This window comes from Oncorhynchus keta, unplaced genomic scaffold (assembly GCF_023373465.1).
Source record: "Oncorhynchus keta strain PuntledgeMale-10-30-2019 unplaced genomic scaffold, Oket_V2 Un_contig_16115_pilon_pilon, whole genome shotgun sequence".
NCBI classification, from domain to species: Eukaryota; Metazoa; Chordata; class Actinopteri; order Salmoniformes; family Salmonidae; genus Oncorhynchus; species Oncorhynchus keta.
Genome location: NW_026279714.1, coordinates 14,808 through 39,113, shown reverse-complemented (window position 1 = coordinate 39,113; position 24,306 = coordinate 14,808). Strand labels below are relative to the sequence as shown.

The 24,306-nt window shown below is 40.6% G+C and overlaps 1 pseudogene; it reads right to left on the bottom strand.

Moving 5' to 3' along the window:
- LOC127919253 (zinc finger CCCH domain-containing protein 15-like) overlaps positions 1–22,204 on the bottom strand; it is a 30,714-nt pseudogene extending 8,510 nt beyond the window's left edge.
- Positions 22,205–24,306: the final 2,102 nt, after the last annotated feature.

Below are 24,306 nucleotides of genomic sequence, written 5' to 3'. Positions count from 1 at the left end.
GTGTTAAATCAAAATATATTTTATAAACTTTAGATTCTTCAAAGCAGCCGCCTTGACAGTTTTGCACTCTTGGCATTCTCTTAATCAGCTTCACCTGGAATGCTTTTCCAACAGTCTTGAAGGAGTTCCCACATGCTGAGAACTTGTAGGCTGCTTTTCCTTCACTCTGCGGTCCAAACCATCTCAATTGGGTTGAGGTCGTGTGATTGTGGGTTGCCAGGTCATCTGATGCAGCACTCCATCCCTCTCTTTCTTGGTCAAATAGCCCTTAAACCTGGAGATGTGGTGTCATTGTCCTGTTGAAAAGCAAATTATAGTCCCACTAAGCGCATACCAGATGGGATGGCGTATCGCAGCAGAATGCTGCGGTAGCCATGCTGGTAAGTGTGTCTTGAATTCTAAATAAATCAGTGTCACCAGCAAAGCGCCCCCACACTTCATGGTGGGAACCACACATGCGGAGATCATCCGTTCACCTACTCTGCCCATCACAAAGACATGGGGGTTGGAACCAAAAATCACAAATCTGGACTCAGCAGCCCAAAGGACAGACTTCTACTGGTCTAATGTCCATTGCCCATGTTTCTTGGACAAAGCAAGTCATTTCTTCCATTTGGTGTCCTTTAATAGTGGTTTCTTTGCAGCAATTCAACCATAAAGGCCTGATTCACACAGCTTCCTTTGAACAGTTGATGTTGAGATGTGTCTGTTACTTGAACTCTGTGAAGCATTTATTTGGGCTGCAATTTCAGAGGCTGGTAACTCTAACGAACTTATCCTCTGCAGCAGAGGTAACTCTGGGTCTTCCTTTCCTGTGGCGATCCTCAGAGCCAGTTTAATCATAGCGTTTGATGGTTTTTCCCGACTGCACTTACATTTTCCCGATTGACGGACCTTCATGTTTTAAAGTAATGATGGACTGTCGTTTCTCTACTTATTTGAGCTGTTCTTGCCATAATATGGACTTGGTATTTTGCCAAATAGAGCTATCTTCTGTATACCACCCCTACCTTGTCACAACAACGGGATTGGCTCAAATGCATTACAGAGAAAATAAATTCTACAAATTCACATTTAACCTTTTAAAGATAGGGGGCAGCATTTTCACTTTGGATGAATTGCGTGCCCATAGTGAACTGCCTCCTACTCTGTCCCAGATGCGAATATATGCATATTATTATTACTATTGGATAGAAAACACTCTGAAGTCTCTAAAACTGTTTGAATTATGTCTGTGAGCATAACAGAACTCATAGGGCAGGCAAACATCCAAACAGGAAGTGGAAATTCTGGGGCTGGTTGATTTTCAACTCATCGCCTATTCACATCCAAATAAGATATGGATCTGTTCGCACTTCCCACGCATTCCACTAGATGTCAACAGTCAGTAGAACGTGGAATGAAGCCTCTAGTGTGATGTGGGACCGGATGGCCACTATTTTGAGTCACTGGTCTGGCAGAATGCCAGTTCCTGGTCCCGCGCAGTAGTCATTATATCGCCTTGCGTTCCCATTACTTTGTAGACAAAAATGAATGCTCAGGTTTGAATGTTATTGGATATTTATGATAACAGCATCCTGAAGATTGAAGCTCTACTTAGTTTGACCAGTTTATTCGACCTGGAATATAACTTTTGACGTTTTTCGTCCGAGTTCGCCTGGACCAGTGCCAGCTTTTGGACATGTGAACTAAACGTGCTAGCAAAAGTAGCTTATTGGACACTAGTAATGGACATTATGGAACAAAACAACGATTTATTGCAACGATTAGGATTCCTTGCACTGCATTCTGATGAAAGATCAAAGGTAAGGGAATATTTATGATGCAATTTCGTATTCTGTTGACTCCAACATGGCGGAGAAATATATTTACTTCTGAGCGCCATCGTTTAAAAACAATCTGACACACTGGTTGTTAATGCAACCGCTGTATCTTTAATTATATGTAAAACATGTATCTTTCGTCAAAGTTTATGATGAGTATTTCTGTTATATGACGTGGCTCTCTAATTACTCCGGATATTTTGGAGGCATTTCTGAACATGGCACCAACGTAAACCGAGATTTGTGGATATAAATATGTATATTATCGAACAAAACATAAATGTAGTGTGTAACATGTCATATGAGGGTCATCTGATGAAGATTATCAAAGGTTAGTGATTAATTATCTCCAATTCTGCTTTTGTGACCATCTTTGGCTGGGAAAAATGGCTGTGTGTTTTTTGGGATTTGGTGGTGATCCAACATAAATATATGTTGTGTTTTCGCTGTAAAACATTGTAAAAATCGGAAACGATGGGTCGATTAACAAGATGTTTCTTTCATTTGCTGTATTGGACTTGTTAATGTGTGGAAGTTAAATATTTAAAAACATTTTTGAATTTCCCGTGCTGCCTTTTCAGCGGAATGTTTGGGGGTTCGTTAGCTGAACCTGTGTCCTAGACAGGTTAACAAGGGACACCTGTTAATTCAAATGCATTCCCGGTGCCACCTCATGAAGCTGGTTGAAAGAATGCCAAGAGTGTGCAAAGCTGTCATCAGAGCAACGGGTGGCTACTTTGAAATATATTCTGATTTGTTTAACACTATTTTGGTTACGACATGATTCCATGTGTTATGCAGTTTTTGATGTCTTCACTAGTATTCTACAATGTAGAAACTAGTCAAAATAAAGAAAACCCTTGAATGCGTAGGGTTCTCCAAACTTTTGACTGGTACTGTACATCAACAAGAAACATTAACATGCATTACAAACTCATTCATTGAAACACGCAATACAATCTTTAAGAACTTTATTAACATTACAGTGAACATTAATTTGTTAACACTGTTACAAATGCTTTTACATGTTAGTGTTAAACTTGTAATTTGAGACAGCTATTTTACAGAGCCCCCATTTCAATAAACTTTTCTTTACAGAGACAACTTAGAGCGAACATTGCAAATTGGATTAATTGAAACCTGATATAACCCTCCAGAGAAAACTGAACTAATGGAATGAATAATGTTCCAAGTTTTCTATTTGGAATTTTAACATCTCTTATAGTATCTCCGACACAAGACAGCAATGATGCAACTATGCACACTGGTTGGCTTTTCGAGACTGAAGATACACAGTAGTTTTCTTGGTGCACAAAAATGCTCAGTTTATAGCATAATACCTTTTGCACCTTTGCCCTGTTCTAATTATTGACAAAGATTAGTGGTGGGTAGTATGCAAAAGCCTAATCAGTGATTAATCCTGACAATATGAGTTTCCTAAGCATTCAATAGGGTAAGGTCGCAAAACGTCCTTTAGATTAAACAGGGCATTTTCTAAATCTATGTACAGTTGAAGTCGGAAGTTTACATACACCTTAGCCAAATACACTTAAACTCACCTCAAAATTCCTTACATTTAATCCTAGTAAAATTCCCTATCTTCGGTCAGTTAGGATCACCACTATTTAATGTGAAATGTCAGAATAATAGTAAAGCGAATGATTTATTTCAGCTTTTATTTATTCCCAGTGGGTCAGAAGTTCACATACACTCAATTAGTATTTGGAAGCTTTGTTTTAAATTGTTTAACTTCGTTAAACAATTTCAAACACACAAGCATCCCACAGAAAGCTGGGTGAATTTTGGCTCATTCCTCCTGACAGAGCTGGTGTAACGGAGTTTGTTGACCTCTGTGCTCGCACACGCATTTTCAGTCCTGCCCAAAGATTTTCTATGGGATTCAAGTCAGGGATTTGTGATGGTTTGTGATGGTATTGGAGTGGCCTTGACTTTGTTGTCCTTAACTTCTTATGGGATGGGGGTATTGAGTAGCTTGGATGAATAAGGTGCCCAGAGTGAACTGTCTGCTACTTAGGCCCAGAAGCTAGGATATGCATAGTATTAGTAGATTTAGATAGAAAACTCTGAAGTTTCTAAAACTGTTTGAATGATGTATGAGAGTATAACAGATCTAATATGGCAGGCAAAAACCTGAGAAAAAAATCCAACCAGGAAGTTGGAAATCTGAGGTTTGTAGGTATTCAAGTCGTTGCCTATCCAAGATGTGTAAATTTGTAAAAGTGTAAATTTGATCCTATTGCACTTCCTAAGGCTTCCACTAGATGTCAACAGTCTTTAGAACCTTGTTTCAGGCTTCTACTGTGAAGGGGGAGTGAAAAAGAGCTGTTTGACTAAGGGGTCTGGCAGAATGCCATGAGCTGCATTCCTTTTCATTTCAAAAGACAAAGGAATTGTCCGGTTGAAAGATTATTGAAGATTTTAACATAAAACATCCAAAAGATTGATTCTATATATTGTTTGACATGTTTCTACGAACTGTAATATAACTTTGTTGACTGTCTGGACTAAGTGCCTGCGCCAAAACGCGCAAACAAAAAGGAGGTATTTGCACATAAATGGACTTAAAAAATAAATAAAAAACATTTGTGGAACTGAGATTCCTGGGAGGCATTCTGATGAAGATGATAAAAGGTAAGTTAATATTTATAATGCTATTTCTGACTTCTGTTGACTCCAACATGGTGGGTATCTGTATGGCTTTTTTGGTTCCTGAGCTCTGTACTCAGATTATTGCATGGTGTGCCTTTTCCGTAAAGCTTTTGAAATCTGACACAGCGGTTGCATTAAGGAGAAGTATATCTTTAATTCCATGTATAGCACTTGTATTTTCATTAACATTTATGGTCAGTATTTCTGTAAATTGATGTGGCTCTCTGCAAAAATCACTGGATGTTTTGGAAGTAAAACATTACTGAACATAACATGCCAATGTAAACAGATTTTTGGATATAAATATGAACTTTATCGAACAAAACATACATGTATTGTGTAACATGAAGTCCTATGAGTGTCATCTGATGAAGATCGACAAAGGTTAGGGATTCATTTTCTCTCTGCTTTTTGCGACTCCTGTTTGGCTGGGAAAATGGCTGTGTTTTTCTGTGACTAGGTGCTGACCTAACAATCGCATGGTATTCTTTTGTCAAAAAGCCTTTTTTATTTTTTTTTATTTTTTTAATCGGACACTGGTGAGATTAACAAGTTTATCTTTAAAATGGTGTATAATACTTGTATGTTTGAGGAATTTTAATTATGAGATTTCTGTTTGAATTTGGCACCCTGCACTTTCACTGGCTGTTGTCAAATCGATCACGTTAACAGGATTTCAGCCCGCCTCATCCCTAAGAAGTTTTAAGCCATTTTGTCACAACTTTAGAAGTATGCTTGGGGTCATTGTCCATTTGGAAGATCCATTTGCGGCCAAGCTTAAACTTCCTGACTGATGTCTTGAGATGTTGCTTTAATATATCCACGTAATTTTCCTTCTATTTTGTGAAGTGCATTAGTCCCTCCTGCAGCAAAGCACCCCCACAACATGATGCTGCCACGCCTGTGCTTCACAGTTGGGATGGTGTTCTTCGGCTTGCAAGTCTCCCGCTTTTTCATCCAAAAATAACAATGATCATTATGGCCAAAAAGTTATATTTTTGTTTCATCAGACCAGAGGAAATTTCTCCAAAAAGTACGATCGTTGTCCCCATGTGCAAAAACCGTAGTCTGGCTTTTTTATGTCGGTTTTGGAGCAGTGGCTTCTTCCTTGCTGAGCGGCATTTCAGGTCATGTCGATATAGGACTCGTTTTTACTGTGGATATAGATACTTTTGTACCGGTTTCATCCAGCATCTTCACAAGGTCCTTTGCTGTTTTCTGGGATTGATTTGAAATTTTCGCAGCAAAATACTCTGAGACAAAACACGTCACCTTCCTGAGTGGTATGAGGCTGCGTGGTCCCATAATGTTCGTACCTGCGTACTATTGTTTCTACAGATGAGCGTGGTACCTTCCGGGCGTTTGGAAATTGCCCCCAAGGATGAACCAAACTTGAGGTCTACAAAAAGAAAATCTGGGGTCTTGGCTGATTTCATTTGATTTTCCCATGATGTCAAGGAAAGAGGCACTGAGTTTGAAGGTAGGCCTTCAAATACATCCACAGGTACATCTCCAATTGACTCAAAATTATGTAAATTAGCCTATTAGAAGCTTCTAAAGCCATGATGGAATTATCTGGAATTTTCCAAGCTGTTAAAAGGCACTGTCAACTTAGTGTATGTAAACTTCTGACCCACTGGAATTGTGACAATGAATTATAAGTGAAATAATCTGTCTGTAAACAATTGTTGGAAATCTTACTTGTGTCATGCACAAAGTAGACGTCCTAACCGACTTGCCAAAACTTTTAGTTTGTTATTAAGAAATTTTAGGAGTGGTTGAAAAATTAGTTAATGACTCCAACCTAAGTGTATGTAAACTTCCGACTTCAACTGTACTAGAAAAAACTTTGTAGCTGAATATAGAAGACATTTCCATCCTCACCTTTAGCGACTTTCTGAGCAGCCACCACTGGCTTGAAAAGCCGTTCAGCTCATCTAACTCTTTCTTCTTGTCACCCTTTTGTTCTTGTCCCCTTCAGCAGCAGCCTAGGAAAACAGGATCTAGTTAGTCACAAGTCCACAACAGGATCCAGGTTTGCCGACCTCCTGACCTAATAGTAAGCAATAGCTTGAGATTAGGCCGGCTTTATATCCATTTACATTTTCCAGAAGGTGCCTTATTTTACCTTGTTTAGCAAGAACGTTGAATGAACTGTCATTGGGACTTGCATACCTTAAGGGAACATTTTGACATTCGCCATATGGTTAGTGAGAAAGTCCATATTGCAAATGTACGGTCCCTTACTAGGCGTCCGAAAATGTTTGTAAAATTCGCAGAAGGCGTCGGGGCCGTTTGGCAGGGCCGGATCTACCGGGAAGTCATCAAATGAAATCTGACATTCGGTTTCCGTCAAATTTTGGTCATTTTTCCACTGTCCCGATAAATCCCACAAGAGGGCGAATGGAATCATATTGCAAATGTACAAAACATTACGAATCACGACGTGGCCTTATCTCCAAAACGGAAAAGACTTTGAAGACGAAACTTGGTGAGCATAGGTTTGGCATAATGGGCAGTTGGCCCCGAACAAGATGGCGTCTAGGCCTCAACGGTTTTTGAGTTATGGCCATTTTTCTGGGATTAAAGGTCCAAAATGAAAATAGAGCAATGATTTTTCCGCTTCACGTCAAAAAAGAACCAGGCATTTATCTATTGTCATTTAAGAGAAATCATACACTGTCAAATTGGTGATGTTCAAAAATATATTTTTTTAAAACAGTTACAGATCCAGTTGCAGCGTGTTCATACGAATCTTTTTAAAGTGTGCTTCGGAGCTCTGCGAGACTTCTGTGATTTTTCTAAAATAACACACTCACTAAACACTCCGTAAATAAGTCAGTTCTTAACATAAAGACTTAAAACTCAAAATTCTATAATTGCCTACCCCAAGGAGGATATGTTCACTTTCAGCTTCCTGTGTAAACCGGAAGTGCCTTAAAATGGTGTCATAGGTGCTGTTCCGAAGGGTTAAAAAAGTCAGATCTTTCCAAAACTTCATATGTGTGATTAGGCAACCCCATGAACTGTAAATCAGTCATTTTTCCTGTAAAATTTCAAAGGAAAACTAAATCACACACACAGCTTGGAAGGAGGGACACATTGGGGTGCATAGAGACATACACTGCCTGCATTAGTTAACCTTGTTGGAACTTTTAAAGAACCGTCAGACCTAGAGTTCCAAACTTTAGAAACCTGTTCTAAACCTCAGGTCGATAGTGCGTGGTGAGTTACATGGCTCTAGAAGGTTCTCGGACCGAGAAACAGCCTCGTACATTTGCAATAACTTCAATTCATTTTTGCATCATTTAAAATTACGACATTTAGAAATGTCGCAGAGTCGCAAGACTAGGTGCATTACGACCGTCTTGGCCCATATAGACGGACCCCAACGCTCCTGTCCGATTGCTCATTCAAGGGCCGCGTAGCAAGGCATGGAAAAAGTGGATTTTCAGCACCAATGAGGGTCTTGCTCGGGCACCAAATGACCTATCGAGCCAAAACTTGGGATTCGGGGTCGCCTCACATAATGTCAGGACTGGAACCGCAGCTAGTACGTAACTACGTGTTTTACGTTTTATTATGGTTTGAACAGAAGGCGTTGTGAATTTTGGGCCAGCTCTGAAGTATGTGATAGTTGGCTACGAAACGAGTTGGAAAAAGTGGGTTTGGTGTCAGAATGATATCTAATTGACTGGTGGACGGTGACTTGCTGGTGACTCTTGTCCATTTGCAATATGTTTAAACAGTGAGGTACGATCACCAAAATGACATTCTGAAATCAACCCTAACGAGCGATTGAGAGGAACCAGAATCACTGCCCAGCCATCCCGAGTTCATCGGGCCAGTCAATTCCGCATTCATGCAGGTTTTTTGAGCATGCCAAATTCGTGATGGTACATGCCCAATAGTGAAAGAAACATCACCAATTGGACATGATGAAATCAACACAATGAGCTATGCATAGGAGCAACTATCACTGCCCGGCCATCCTGTGTTCATCAGGTCAGTCAATTTTGCATTTCTGCAGTATTTCTGAGCATGTCAAAATTGTGATGGTAAATGGCAAAAGGACATAACATCCTGATTTGGCATTTTCAAATCTTTCATATTGCATTTGGACATTTCTTATGGCATTTGGCCCAAAAAAAGTGACTTTTGACTTCCTATGAAATCATATTACAAATGGACAAAACATATGCACAAGTAAAAAATAAAATAAAAAATTATAAAAGTTTACAAAAGTATATTCTACAGTTCTTACACATGATTAATTGACAAAAAGCGAAAGAATTTTGAAAAACGGTCCAGAAAGCACTTTAAGGGTGTGTGAAGTTTTTATAATTTCTGCTATTTTTGACTTTTGACTTCCTATGAAATCATATTGCAAATGGACAAAACTTATGCCTTATGCACAAGTTCATTTATTTTTTAAATTATGATAATAAAATTGGACAAAAATATATTCACAGTTCTTACACATGTGTAATTGAAAAAAAAAATCAAAAGAACTTCAAACAACGGTCCAGAAAGCACTTTAAAGGGGTTGCTAGGTTTTTGATGTTGCTTTTGGATATTGACTTGTGTTACATTTGCATATGGCATTTGCAATCAACTTTGAACGAAACGACACCGAATTGAGTGGTATTGGACACCGTGTATATGGTTTGTCCAGTGCCAATGACTTCCCATTCATTTTTGTCCATTTCAGGGGGGTGTTCCCTTACTCTGCCAATTGTCCACTTGGTTGGTCCTATGCCATTTGAAATTTCACAAAATATCCACAGGAAAGTATTATCAAACCGACTTTTTAAAATGCTTGTTCTGCTGTTGAAATTCCTATCTGGCAGTACGTATGCATCGGGTGCATGTATTTATGTCTTATGTGCATGCCTCAGGGAATTAAAAACGAAATCACGAGAGCTAGGCACAGAGTCATGAGGTTTGATGCCAGTTTAAAGAGATTCTTCAGTACTTTTGTATCAGGGTTCGTACGCATTTTGACAGATAGAATTTCATGACTTTTAACCAAATATCCTTTATGCATGTATTAAAAAGTATGCTTAAAGTGGTAGACTCAAAAGCTGCTCTCTAGCGCCATGTCGCATCTTCTGTCATGGTGCAAGGCACTTAACTTTTTATGGCTGGGGGACAGTATTGAGTAGCTTGGATGAATAAGGTGCCAAAAGTAAACGGCCTGCTCCTCAGTCTCAGTTTCTAATATATGCATTTTCTTATTAGTATTGGATAGAAAACACTCAAGTTTCTAAAACTGTTTGAATGATGTCTGTGAGCATAACATAAGTCATATTAGCAGGCAAAATCCTGAGTTGAAATCAAAACAGGAAGACAGAAATCTGAGCTTTGTATATATTCAGAGTCCCCAATGAAATCCCCTTGAGATATGAATGATGTTGCACTGCCTAGGGTTCCACTAGATGTCAACCATCAATATAAATTAGAATGAGACTTCTATGATGTTGTAGGAATGAATGATAGCAGAATCTGTCAGGTGTTTGGCAGTCAGCCATTTTCTGATCATGTTTATTCCTCATGGTAGTCACTTGCGTTCCATTGCTCACAAAGACAAGAAGGAGTACGCCGGTGTTAAGGGATTTTTATTTTATTTACAATGACTAATTATGAATACATTTCAATCAGGATGTACTAATCAGAATACTATTATGCTACTGTACATGTATGAATGTTCTCTCTTGCTCCCAGTATTGAATATAATGTAGTGAATGTAGTCAAGAGTTTAGAACAATGACGGTCTGTCCTTGGTACAAATGAATGAACTATGAATCTAGACTGTCTAGAATGCTTATCTACACTGACTGGCCTTGGCTCTAGGTTAAGAGGGAAGGTTTGAGAGCTCTAGAGCCTTTCTACCAGTGTCAAGAAGAGACGGAACATTTAGAAAACGCTGACGTCATTTTCAGTTTATAACCTGTGGTAAAATGTGTATGTACTCAGTACTCTCTTGATTAAAGGTTGTTACTTGACTTTTAAGACCGGGCTCTGTCCATTCCTATAAAATAAGGGTCTTACAAATTCTTATGAATTGACAGAGTGTTTAATTTTAATTGGGAATTAAAACAGAGGAATTAAATTCCTTCAACAGCCGGTTGGAAATTTATTGAAGCTATATGTTAAAAACATCATAATGATTGATTCTGTACTTAGTTTGAAATGTTTCTTCGACCGGTAATATCACTTTTTGAAGTTGTCCGATATAACGCTGAAACGCGCTAACAAAAGATGGTATTTGGACATAAATAACGGATATTTTCAAACAAAACAAATTAAAACATTTATTGTGGACCTGGGATTCCTGGAGTGCTTTCTGATGTAGATCATCAAAAGGTAAGGGAATATTTATCATGTAATTTCTTGTTTATGTTGACGCCATCTTTGCGGCTGTGGCGTTTTTACTTTTAAGCGCCGTCTCAGATTAAGGCATGCGTTTCTTTTTCCGTAAAGTCTTTTTGAAATCTGACATAGCGGTTGCATTAAGGAGAGCTATATCTATAATTCCATGTGTTTAACTTGTATTATCATCTACATTTATGATGAGTATTTCTGTTGAATGATGTGGCTATGCAAAATCACTGGATGTTTTTGGAACTAGTGAATCTAATACGCCAATGTGAACTCAGATTTTCTGATATAAATATGAACTTCATCAAACAAAACATGGATGTATTGTATAACATGAAGTCCTATGAGTGTCATCTGATGAAAATGATCAAAGGTTAGTGATTCATTTTATCTCGATATGTTTTTCTCTCTTTCTCTTTGGCTGGTAAAATTGGCTGTGTATTTTAGTGAGTTGTTGGTGACCTAACCTAATCATTTGTGGTGCTTTCCTCGTAAATCCTATTTGAAATTGGACACCGTGGTGGTATTAACAAGAAAACTACCTTGAAAACGATATAAGATACATGTATGTTTGAGGAATTTTAATTATGCGATTTCTGTTCTTTTGAATATGGCGCCCTGTACTATCACTGGTTGTTGTTATATCGCTCCCGGTAACGGGATCTCAGCCATAAGAAGTTAACACCCCCTCAAAGTAGAATAGCTTTCAGGCAACAGTATAAAACATGTGGTCAACCCTCAGTCTGGAGAGCTACTGGGTGTGCAGGCTTTTGATCAAACACAGAGCCAGTTTATCAAGGGCCAGCATAGCAGCTTAATTCTAAAATATTTGTTAGAGGGGGACTAGAATAAAAGCATACACATCCATTGGATCTCCTGGAGCACTCACTCCTGTCATCATGAAATGCTTTGAGAGACTAGTCAAGGATCAAGTCAACCTTACTTGACAGCCTAATAAACCCACTTGAATTTGCTTACCGCCCGATAGACCCAGACAATGCAATCGCCGTCGCACTGCACAATGCTTTAGCCCATCTGAATAAGAGGAATACCTATGTAAGAATGCTGTTCATTGACTATTGCTCAGCATTCAACACCATAGTACCCAACAAGCTCATCATCAAGCTTGAGGCCCTGGGTCTGAACCCCACCCTGTGCAACTGGGGACTTCCCTGACGGGCCACCTCCAGGTGGCTACGGTAGGAAACAACACCTCAACTTCGCTGATCCTCAACACTGGGCACCCACAAGGGTGCATGCACAGCCCCCCCCTCCCCCCGGACTTCCTGGTCACCCATGACTGGCATGGCCACGCACGCCTCCAACTCAATCAAGTTTCAGATGACAACAGTAGTCGGCCTGATTACCAACAATGACGAGACAGCCTACAGGGAGGTGGTGAGGGCCCTGGGTGTGTGGGGCCAGGAAAATAACCTCACTCAACGTCAACACAACAAATGAGCTGATCGTGGACTTCAGGAAATAGTAGAGAGAACACCCCCCCTATCCACATCAACGGGACTGCAGTGGAGAAGGTGGAAAGTTTCAAGCTCCTCGGCATAAACATCACTGACAAACTGAAATGGGCCACCCACACAGACAGTTGTGAAGGAGGCGGAATAGTTCCTCTTCAACCCCAGGAGGCTGAAGAAATTTGGCTTTGCACCTAAAACCCTCAAACTTTTACAGACGCACAATTGTGAGCATCCTGTTGGGCTGTACCACCGCCTGGTACGGTAACTGCACCACCCACAACCGCAAGGCTCTCCAGAGGGCGGTGCGGTCTGCCCAACACATCACCGGGGGCAAACTACCTGCCCTCCAGGACACCTACAGCACCCGATGTCACAGGAAGGCCAAAAAGATCATCAAGGACAAACACCCAAGCCACTGCGTGTTCACCCCGCTATCATCCAGAAGGCGAGGTCAGTACAGGTGCATCAAAGCTGGGACTGAGAGACAGAAGCTGTTTTTCAATCTCAAGGCCATCAGACTGTTAAACAGCCACCACTAACATTGAGTGGCTGCTGCCAACACACTGACTCAACTCCAGCTGAAAAACAGCTTCTATCTCAAGGCCATCAGACTTAAATAGCAATCACCAGCACGGAGGATGCTGCCCTATATACAGACGACTTGAAATCACTGGCCACTAATGTTTACATATATTGCATTACCATCTCATATGTATATGGTACTTTGTTCTATTGTACTGTATCCCAGTCTTTGCCACGCTGACATTGCTCATTCAAATATTTTTTAGTCTTAATTCCTTTACTTAGTTAGATGTGTGTATTGTGAAATTGTTAGATATTACTGCACTGTTGGAGCTAGAGAAAAAAGCATTTCACTACACCCGCAATAACATCTTCTAAACACATGTATGTGACCAATAATCGATTTGACCATCCTTGATGTAAAACATTGCAACATTACAACCAAATAGTTCCTCTTGAAATAATGATCTCATTCAATATATCAAAGATCAAATGGCTATGGTAGGTTACAAATATTTTGATTCATCTGAAGCAAGCCCACAAATTCCTGTCTTGCAGGAAATCACGCTCAGAACGAGCAGTATGTCTGGTGGCAATGTCATGCTGGAGGGTCATGTCAGGGTGGTGATCCCGCAGGAAGGGTACCACATGAGGGAGGAGGATGTCTTCCCTGTAACGCACAGCGTTGAGATTGCCTGCAATGACAACAAGCTCAGTCCAATGATGATGTGACTCACCACCCCAGACCATGACGGACCCTCCACCTCCAAAATCGATCCCACTCCAGAGAACAGGCCTCGGTGTAACGCATATTTCTTCGACGATAAACGTGAATCTGACCATCACCCCCGGTGAGACAAAACCTCAACTCATCAGTAAAGAGCACTTTTTGCCAGTCCTGTCTGGTCCAGCGGCAGCGGGTTTGTGCACAACCTGGTGATGTCTGGTGAGGACCTGCCTACAACAGGCCTACAAGCCCTCAGTCCAGCCTCTCAGCCTATTGCGGACAGTCTGAGCACCGATGGAGGGATTGTGCGTTCCTGGTGTAACTCGGGCAGTTGTTGTTGCCATCCTGTATCTGTCCCGCAGGTGTAATGTTAGGATGTACCGATCCTGTGCAGATGTTGATACACGGTCTGCCACTGTGAGGACGATCAGCAGCCCGTCCTGTCTCCCTGTAGCGCTGTCTTAGACGTCTCACAGCAAGGACATTGCAATTTATTGCCCTGGCCACATCTGCAGTCCTCATGCCTCCTTGCAGCATGCCCAAAGCACATTCACGCAGATAACAAGCAACCCTGGGCATCTTAATTTGGTTTTTTCCAGAGTCAGTAGAAAGGCCTCTAGTGTCCTAAGTTTTAATTGCCTACAGTCTGTAAGCTGTTAGTGTCTTAACGACCGTTCCACAGGTGCATGATCATTAATTGTTTATGGTTCATTGAACAAGCAATGGGAAACAGTGTTTAACTTCTTTGGGGTAGGGGGCAGTATTGGGTAGCTTGGATGAAAAACGTGCCCAAATTAAGCTGCCTGCTACTCAGCCGTAAAAGCTAGAATATGCATATAATTAGTACATTTGGATAGAAAACACAGTTTCTAAAACTGTTTGAATGAGTGAGTATAACAGAACTCATATGGCAGGCAAAAACCTGAGAAAAAAATCCAACCAGGAAATGGGAAATCTGAGGATTGTAGTTGTTCAAGATACAGTGGGATATTAGTTATGTTTAATTTCCTATTTACATTTACATTTTACATTTAAGTCATTTAGCAGACCCTCTTATCCAGAGCGACTTACAAATTGGTGCATTCACCTTATGACATCCAGTAGAATAGTCACTTTACAATAGTGCATCTAAATCTTAAAGGGGGGTGAGAAGAAATACTTATCCTATCCTAGGCTTCCACTAGATGTCAACAGTATTTAGAAAATGTATTGAGGATTCTACTAAAGGAGGGGCTCATAATAGCTCTTGAGTGAGTGGTCTGGCAGAGTGTCACAGCCTCGGTCTGGAGCGCTCACATGAAAAGGTTACGTTCCACTTCATTTGTACAGACAAAGGAATTGTCTGGTTGGAACATTAAGTTGTATGTTAAAAACATCCAAAAGATTCCATACTTAGTTTGGCATGTTTCTACGGGCTGTAATGGAACTTTTCCAACTTTTTGTTCGGCGCGACCTGAACACGCTTTTGGATTTTTCACCAAACGCCCTAACAAAAGAAGATATTTGGACATAACTGATGGACATTAATCGAACAAATCAAACATTTATGGTGGAACTGGGATTCCTGCGAGTGCATTCTGATGAAGATCATCACAGGTAAGTGAATATTTAAAATGCTATTTCTGAGTAATGTTGACTGCTTTGTTGTGTAAAGGCTGTACTCAGATTATTGCATGGTTTGCTTTCTCCTTTCTTTATCAAACAAAACATACATGTATTGTGTAACGAAATCCTATGAGTGTCATCTGATGAAGATCAAAAAAGGTTTGATTAATTTTCTATTTCTGCTTTTTGTGACTCCTCTCTTGGCAGGAAAAATGGCTGTGTTTTTCTGTGGCTTGGTGGTGACCTAACAATCGTTTGTGGTGCTTTCTCTGTAAATTATTTTTGAAATCAGACACTGTGGCTGGATTAACGAGAATTGTATCTTTAAAAATGGTATAAAATACTTGTATGCTTGAGGAACTTTAATAAGATTTTTGTTGTTTTGAATTTGGCGCCCTGCACTTTCACTGGCTGTTGCGGGGGCTTCCGCTAGTGGAATGACGATCTGAAGTTATTTGGATTTTTACTAATTATTTTTTAAAGACAGGGTCCTGAAAAAAAGGACGTTTATTTTTATGCTGAGTTTGTGTATCCCATAATTGCTCTGCTGTGTGCATCTTGCTAGCTGTCACTCAAGACTGATGGCTGAAGCTCGAATTACTAGGGGGCTGGCCAAGGTGGGGGAAAACGGCGCGGCCCGGCTTCCAGAAAAGAGTCTTTCAGACTAGGCATTGCATGGCTAATTGAGGTAAGACGGAAATTCTGCTTATAGATCATGCATGTATGAACTGCACACATTAACACATCCAGCCTAAAGTCGGAGGTTTCAACAATAATTACTCGCCAAAGTTCCGGAGCATGTCTTTAATACTTTTCTGTGGATGTTTTGTCTCAAATTTCCAACAGCACAAGGACGAACTCAGTGGACAACCAGCAAATCAAATGAAATTTTATTTGTCACATACACATGGTTAGCAGATGTTAATGCGAGTGTAGCGAAATGCTTGTGCTTCTAGTTCCGACAATGCAGTAATAACCAACAAGTAATCTAGCTAACAATTCCAAAAATAACTGTCCTATAAACAGTGTAAGGGGATAAAGAATATGTACATAAAGATATATGAATGAGTGATGGTACAGAGCAGCATAGGCAAGATACAGTAGATGGTATTGAGTACAGTATATACATATGAGATGAGTATGTAAACAAAGTGGCATAGTTAAAGTGGCTAGTGATACATGTATTACATAAAGATGCAGTAGATGATATAGAGTACAGTATATACATATGAGATTAAAATGTAGGGTATGTAAACATTATATTAGGTAGCATTGTGGCTAGTGATATATTTTACATCATTTCCCATCAATTCCCATTATTAAAGTGGCTGGAGTTGAGTCAGTGTGTTGGCAGCAGCCACTCAATGTTAGTGGTGGCTGTTTAACAGTCTGATGGCCTTGAGATTGAAAAACAGCTTCTGTCTCTCGGTCCCAGCTTTGACGCACCTGTACTCACTCGCCTTCTGGATGATAGCGGGGTGAACAGGCAGTGGCTCGGGTGGTTGTTGTCCTTGATGATCTTTATGGCTTTCCTGTAACATCGGGTGGTGTAGGTGTCCTGGAGGGCAGGTAGTTTGCCCCCGGTGATGCGTTGTGCAGACCTCACTACCCTCTGGAGAGCCTTACGGTTGTGGGCGGAGCAGTTGCCGTACCAGGCGGCGATACAGCCCGCCGGCGATACAGCCCGCCAGGATGCTCTCGATTGTGCATCTGTAGAAGTTTGTGAGTGCTTTTGGTGACAAGCCGAATTTCTTCAGCCTCCTGAGGTTGAAGAGGCGCTGCTGCGCCTTCACGATGCTGTCTGTGAGTGGACCAATTCAGTTTGTCTGTGATGTGAATGCCGAGGAACTTAAACTTACTACCCTCTCCACTACTGTTCCATCGATGTGGAAAGGGGGTGTTCCTCTGCTGTTTCTTGAAGTCCACAATCATCTCCTTAGTTTTGTTGACGTTGAGTGTGAGGTTATTTTCCTGACACCACACTCCGAGGGCCCTCACCTCCTCCCTGTAGACCTTCTCGCGTTGTTGGTAATCAAGCCTACCACTGTTGTGTCAGTCCGCAAACTTTATGATTGAGTTGAGGCGTGCGTGGCCACGCTGTCGTGGTGAACGGAGTACAGGAGAGGGCTCAGAACGCACCCTTGTGGGGCCCTAGTGTTGAGGATCAGCGGGGTGGAGATGTTGTTGCCTACCCTCACCACCTGGGGAGGCCCGTCAGGAAGTCCAGTACCCAGTTGCACAGGGCGGGTCGAGACCCAGGGTCTCGAGCTTGATGACGAGCTTGGAGGGTACTATGGTGTTGAATGCCGAGCTGTAGTCGATGAACAGCATTCTCACATAGGTATTCCTCTTGTCCAGATGGGTTAGGGCAGTGTGCAGTGTGGTTGAGATTGCATCGTCTGTGGACCTATTTGGGCGGTAAGCAAATTGGAGTAGGTCTAGGTTGTCAGGTAGGGTGGAGGTGATATGGTCCTTAACTAGTCCCTCAAAGCACTTCAAGTGAGTGGTAGTCATTTTGCTCAGTTACCTTAGCTTTCTTGGGAACAGGAACAATGGTGGCCCTCTTGAAGCATGTGGGAACAGCAGACTGGTATAGGGATTGATTGAATATGTCCGTAAACACACCGGCCAGCTGGTCTGTGCATGCTCTGAGGGCGCGGCTGGGGATGCCATCTGGGCCTGCAGCCTTGCGAGGGTTAACGTGTTGAAATATTTTACTCACCTCGGCTGCAGTGAAGGAGAGTCCGTATGTTTTCGTTGCAGGCCGTGTCAGTGGCACTGTATTGTCCTCAAAGCGGGCAAAAAAGTTATTTAGTCTGCCTGGGAGCAAGACATCCTGGTCCGTGACTGGGCTGGTTTTCTTCTTGTAGTCCGTGGTTGACTGTAGACCCTGCCACATACCTTGTGTCTGAGCCGCTGAATTGAGATTCTACTTTGTCTCTATACTGACGCTTAGCTTGTTTGATAGCCTTGGAGGGAATAGCTGCACTGTTTGTATTCGGTCATGTTACCAGTCACCTTGCCCTGATTAGAAGCAGTGGTCCACGCCATTTTCACGCGAATGCTGCCATCAATCCACGGTTTCTGGTTAGGGAATGTTTTAATCGTTGCTATGGGAATGACATCTTCAGCGCACGTTCTAATTAACTCGCACACCGAATCAGCGTATTCGTCAATGTTGTTATCTGACGCAATACGAAACATATCCCAGTCCACGTGATGGATGCAGTCTTGAGTGTGGAATCCGCTTGGTCGGACCAGCGTTGGACAGACCTCAGCGTGGGAGCTTCTTGTTTTAGTTTCTGTCTGTAGGCAGGGATCAGCGAAATGGAGTCGTGGTCAGCTTTTCCGAAAGGAGGGCGGGGCAGGGCCTTATATGCGTCGCAGAAGTTAGAATAGCAATGATCCAAGGTTGCCAGACCTGGTTGCGCAATCGATATGCTGATACAATTTAGGGAGTCTTGTTTTCAGATTAGCATTGTTAAAATCCCCAGCTACAATGAATGCAGCCTCAGAATGTATGGATTCCAGTTTGCAAAGAGTCAAAAAAAGTTTGTTCAGAGCCATCAATGTGTCTGCTTGGGGGGGAATATATACGGCTGTGATTATAATCGAAGAGAATTATCTTGGTAGATAATGCGGTCGACATTTGATTGTGAGGAATTCTAAATCAGGTGAACAGAAGGATTTGAGTTACTGTATGTTTCTGTGATCACACCCACGTCTCGTTAGCCTTATGCTGCTCTTATATTCAGTAGTTCTTCTCGACTGTATGTAATGAAACCTAAGATGACCTGGGGTACTAATGTAAGAAATAACACGTAAAAAAAAAAAAACTGCGAAGCGAGGCGGCAATCTCTGTCGGCACCGGAAGTAACTCGTTCAACTTAAGTTTATTCAACATTCTGACTTGTAAAGGGATTGTTCAGTCTTCTGGAATGTTATTGTTAGCAACTAGTGTGGGAAGTCCACATGCCGAAATAAGACGCTAGATCCAGGCAAAAATTAGGCTAGATGAGTGTCAATTCAAAGTAAATTAGCGAGAAAACATCTATAGATTGATGTAGCCATAAGAACCTGACTTTCGTAAAAATGTATTCTCTAGTTGGAACAGAGCAATGCCATAATGTGGACAGCGTGGAGCCCGGCACGGTATATGGCTGGGAAAATGTACCTCAATCCAATGATGGAATATGTCACTGTACTCGTAAAATGTTCCCAAAATGATAAAATGTTTAATTGATAAGATTGAAATACTGATAGTTTATTAAACTGCCTTTTTTCGTCAGCCTGCTAGGCCAGCAAATGCTTTAGCAGCCCATTGGATCCCAAAAATGCAACGCTTAGCGTTGGGGTGAGTAGTAGCTATCTTGTGTTGTAAAATCCAACAGGTTGCTTTAGCTGTCCACATTCTGGCAAAGCACACGGTTTCCGACCAGCTCTCAAAAACTCTAGGGGACTTTAACAGACTTCAGCGATTAGCTTCGCCAAAGACTGGCTCATGTGACCTACAATCCCGACTGTTTTAAAGTTTAGAAACATAAATAATTGTCAGTTGAAATACAGCTTTCGAAACAGATGGGGCGGCAGCGTAGCCTAGTGGTTAGAGCGTTGGACTAGTAACCGGAAGGTTGCGAGTTCAAACCCCCGAGCTGACATGGTACAAATCTGTCGTTCTGCCCCTGAACAGGCAGTTAAACCCACTGTTCCCAGGCCGTCATTGAAAATAAGAATGTGTTCTTAACTGACTTGCCTGGTTAAATAAAAGGTAAAAAATATATATATATATATATATATATGGCCCTTAGTCATCAGCGAAAGAATCATTAAAATAAAAAAATACACTTACTGCAGCAGCGTTGCACAGATCCATACAGTTTTGGGTGGCTCCATCCGGCAAAACTACACTTCCCCAGTTACACACAAGTGTTTGGAGCACGCTATAGATAGCTAATTAGCACAGGTGGTCGCTTCTGTGTCTGCAGTCCAAACACTTAAGACACATCCTATCCCCTCAGCCCTCAAATTAAGTGTACACTTCTAATGACATATTATGACGTCTGACTTGAATACACTTGCAGGGCAATAGGGGAAGGAATGATTTTTAAATGGACCTTCCTTGGCCAAAACTTCGTCACTGCTCATCCCGTGATGATTGTGTTTCAAGCCGCCGGTAGTTTGTGGGTGCTTTATATGTCCTTCAGTCAATTATGAGTGCAATCCTACTTAAATTAAATATATAATTATTATATGCCTACTGTATGCTTGCTAGAAAATTAATTAGCTAAATAACATTAGCTAGAACGTCTGAAGGAAAATGTTTTATTTCCAAAAATTCCAAAAGGTAACAAAAACATTTACGAGACGCGTTTGTGCCGTCATCTGCATTAGTAGCACAATTTCTAACTTGTATGCATTCGTTTTTACTTACACTTGTATGTTGACTTCATTGTTGTTTTTACGTTTTGGCTGACTTTTCTAAGCGGATGTACAATCTTCACGATTTGAAAATGGGGAGTTTCAGGCCCCGGAGTGAACATAATTGTACACTCGCAAAGCCGACTAAAAACGAGGGCTGAGGGGCTTACTTTGCAAACTTCCCTTGCTTGGCTAATCATTTGACCGCCCTCCAAGATGGCGATGGGGCATAATGTATAAAGCATAAGTGGACAATGGTGTGTCTTTTCAGTGTTTGGACCGCAGCCTGTCTTCCATAAACAAGCGCCGTAACATGGAGATATGGCCGTGCGGGAACACTAACCATAAAGTGTGTAGATATTTAACATTTTGTTTAATTTTTCTTTACTGATATGCAAGAAACGTTCCTCATGTTTCCAAAACAGTACCAGAAGAGATGCATGTTAATGTTAACAGCAAGTGCCAGGGATCTTAACAAAACTCCCCCGGTCAGATTATACTATTATCAATAGGCCCTAAAGCAATTAATGTCTATGAATGGGGTACATTCTGACCAAAGAGAAGACACGAGAACAAAAGCCTGGTTCTTATGGCTATAGGTTGATGATGCTCTAATGGCAAACATCTCTGTTGAATTTACAAGTCAAGCCAGTGGTCATTCACTGAGAATGCTTACCTTACTACCAGGAACTTGCTTGACTTGCTGAGAGACATTCTTGATAAATTTCTGTTGTTTTCCACCCTTTTTGTTCTTCAACCCAAAAGTCTTGTCCTACATAAAAGATAAACAAATGGAATATCAACAATTTAATAAGGACATAACGTTAAACGTTGTTAGTTGGCAGGCTACCAAGAAGAAACCTCTGACCGACAAAATAATACGGTTTCTGGCGCTAGCTATCTAAGCAGTCATAGTAGCTGACTAACTAGCTAACTTACTGTACCAACAAAGATTAGACATGATAACTAGCTAGCCATCTGTTACAACTACTAACGTTAATTAACCAGTTCATTCAAGCCCTGGACAGACGATCACACAACCTAGCTAACATTAATTCGAATAAATAAGTTTGTAACCTTTGCTAGCTACTTTCTACAGCTAACTAGCTACAACATCCAAGCACAAATTAGATACCAGTAGCTACCACGTTCTTAAAAAGGGGTTAGCATAAGAACGCTACGTTTGTCAGTTTGGTACCAAGCAAATATAACGGTTTGGAAAGTGCGTTCAACAATCCGTGGTATAACTAGCTAGCATCTAACGTTCTAACTCACTAGCTAGCTTCACAAAATAACCTTTGACGTTACTGTAATTTAGCTAGCTACCAATTACTATTGTAGCTAGCAAACTAGCTTAGCATTATCCCATTTAATTTGACTATGGTGCGCGAAAGGGATTTCACCTCAATTATCTTTTCCTTCTTCTTTTCTTGCGTTTTTTTACTACCAGTGGCAGCTTGAGCTGGTTTCTTCGGAGGCATAGTGAATGATGTAACTATATTTAGAAATATTCTATTACCATAGCCACCGCTACATAAAGTACTAACAGGCCACTCCGTGACGCTGAATGACGTCAGTGTTCATTTTCTTCTTCGTAGGTATTTTTTTGGTGCGGTTGGCATCCAACATTAATGGTATATTACCGACACCTACTGTGCTGGAGAGTCTTGACCATCGTTTTACGTCAAACACATTCAACCACAAACATTCAAAATCGTGGCTATATTGTTCAAATTCATGAAATAAATCTGAATATAAGGTTCGGCACAATGATAGCAGTGTGGTTAAGATTAGGGGTTCACTTTCAAATCAGATTTTAAGAAGAGAAATTGCGGAAATAGGTGGCGTTTAGCAGTTATGACTATGTCGCTGTGGTAACTAGTGGAGAAATCCCTCAACCAATATTATGAAAAACTGTTTATTTACATATACAGAGTGCATCAAACGTTGTTTATGGAAAAGTGTTTATTTCTGTATTTCATGGTTGCAACTTGCTGAAAATTGTCCACAGTGTTCTTATCATCTAGTTTCAACAGTAGTGCAATAAAAATTACACAGTGTGCATCAAACATGATTTAGACCTTGTTTATGGAGATTTTTAAAAATATGTTTTTCATGGTTGCAATTTCTGAAAATTGTCCAGTGTTATAATTTAGTTTAAACAGTACTACAAAAAATGTTACTTACAGATTGCATCAATCATGATTTAGAGCTTGTTTATGGAAGTGTTTATTTCTGCATTTCAATATTGCAACTTGCTGAAAACTGTTCAGTGTTCATATCGTCTCAAATAGACAGCACAGCAAAAATTGTGCATCAAACATGAATTAGAGCTTGTTTGTGGAAAAAGTGCCTATTTCTGTATGTTGCAACTTGCTGAAAATTGTCCACGGTGTTTATATTGTCTCGAATAAACAGAACATTTTTTTTTTTACATCCAGAGTACATCAAACATGATTTAGAGCTTGTTTATGGAAAAGTGTTTATTTCTGCATTTCAATGTTGCAACTTGCTGAAAACTGTCCCATTTTTGCTGTGCTATCTATTTGAGATGAAATGAACATTGTGGACAGTTTTCAGCAAGTTCCAACATTTGAATACAGAAGTAACTTTTTTTCCATAAACAAGCTTGTCACGTAGAGTAGGCCAGAAGGCTAAACTGGATAACCTAACCTCTATCAAAATAAAAAGATGGCGGAACCGCAAAAGTTCTTCTGTGCAAAGGTGTTTATTTACAAGTGATTCCGGAACAAAAAACAACAGTACTGCCATCAACGTCTACCTTATGGGACAGCTTAAAAACAATGCTGCCCCATCCACAGCTCAATCCAAAACAAAACCTCCCCATGACTGAAAGAGAGGCTCCTTTTGTAGGGCTAGCCCCTCCCCTCAGAACAATTAACCCTGGTTAATTAATCAATTAACAATACAAACCTACATTTTCCATGAACTAAACATACTAAAGGATATACATTGCAACACGGTTTTAAACAATATCACAACATAACATTTACAACATTACATCACTACTGACAATATATTTCAATATGCCTATATGCATTAATGAGCCATTTGGGACAGGCACTATAAAGCCAACCCAATTCCCTTAGCTCGGGTCCTTTTCCAGCTTACCCGGAAGCTACAGAGATGGAGAGAGAGGAACCGAACAAACAAACAATGCGCTCATCCACAACATTGATAAGTATCATAATTATTGTATCTCTCAAATATGAACATTGACAAGTGTGAAATGCATGCACCAAGACAGAAGTTAATTTGTGTGTCGACCCACATTGTTAACTTATCTTATAATGGAGCAGGGAGGAGTGATGAATATGTGTGTGCGTTAAAGAACCAAATGCTGCCCGCGGCCAGTGACGGACTTCTACGTCACAAAGCTCTAAATCATGTTTGATGCTGTATATATTTGTGCACATTCATGTACGTTGGCGTGTATAAGAGCTAATCATTTGATGGTTTGTGTGTGGAGTTGATGCAAAAACACAATTTTGAGAAGAGTTCAAATAGTTTTGAATTAAGTGTTTGGTTTTGTAAGAGATGTGACGTTTTGGGGTTTTGTGTAGAGTCTAGAGAAAATGAACTATAGTTTCAGAAATCATATGTAAGCAATTGTCAAAAAACTGTAACTAGGCAAGTCAGTTAAGAACAAATTCTTATTTACAAT